Raw genomic sequence first — 1,432 nt, forward strand, 5'->3', positions numbered from 1 at the left:
GGACATGATAAAGACAACCAGAGACTATGTGTTTATCTAGTATATATTCCATGTATATCTGTAACATAGTGTTTATCATTATCCTTATCTTGTTAGGATAAACATGACCTTATGACGGTCTAATATCTTGTATATATATAGACCTTCTGGTCGACAGTAATGATAACAAAAGTATTTCCCCAACACTTCATTTACAACATCAACTAAATTTTTTTAAGCTTTTTAATACCTAAACTTTTTTGCTATCCATTTTAATAACTCAACTAATGATTTTGCCAATTTTATTACACAAATTTTTAAATCTGCGTTCATTTTAATAATCAAAGTTTTTTATTTTAACCAAAAAATATTAATAAGTTTCTAATAAAATCTAAGAAAAAATCTCTAAAATCTAAGAAAAAATCTTTTAAATTCTATAAGTTACAGGAAAGAAAGTAACTAAACTATTAAATTAAACTAGGAGTTAACCCGCGCTATGCGCGGGGCTTTTTTGATTTTTAAATGTTAACTATATAGTTATTCATTTGGACGTTGTATTCTGAACAACAGCAAAATTCTAAATTGTATGTTTTTGTGAATAGTAATTTCTTTAGAAAAAAAAAACAGAAAACTATAAATTTTTCATATAGATGTTTCATATAGTTTTCAATTTTTTATATTATATATTTACTTATTATTTAAATTTTCTTAATTTGTAGAGCAACTCTTTCAAATAGTCGTTTTTAAGTTTTCATCAATAAGTAAATGACCAAAAACCCATTTTATTTTGAAAATTTTAATATTTCTTTTTTATTTTTCAAACTTTGAAATCATATCCACAAAACTCCACCCCATAACTCTAAACCCTAAGTCTAGTTTATTTAACCTTATAGCATAAATGTATTTTAACTCTTTAATAAATGTTTAATTCAGATAAATGTTTAATTTAGTTTTTCTATTTTTTATATTGTATATTTACTTATTGTTTATCTTCTCTTATTTTGTATAGTTATTTATCATAATATTATGATATATATTTAATATAATATTTTATTTCTTATATACTATATTTACTTATTATTTATTTTTTCTTATATTTTATATTTACTTATTATAGTATATAAAATTTCTAAATGATTAATATTACTAACAATAATATTAAAATATTACATAATATTAAATTATAAATCTATTATAATATTAGAATAAAAATAAAATATTTAGTTAATATCTATATTTTATATTTTAAGATAGATGTTTAAATCTTAATGTTTTTTCCATTTTAATGTAAAACGGCAATGTTTAATAGAAGAACTTGGACAAATAGTCAAATAGTTATATTTATTTATTTTTTCTTTTTTATAAAATGGTAATGTTACGTTATGGAGATAAGCCATTTTTTTAGTGAAAAATGGTAATCTTACATATGTTTAATGTAGTTTTTCCATTTTTT

The sequence above is a fragment of the Brassica oleracea genome, chromosome C8 (assembly GCF_000695525.1).
Source record: "Brassica oleracea var. oleracea cultivar TO1000 chromosome C8, BOL, whole genome shotgun sequence".
NCBI lineage: Eukaryota > Viridiplantae > Streptophyta > Magnoliopsida > Brassicales > Brassicaceae > Brassica > Brassica oleracea.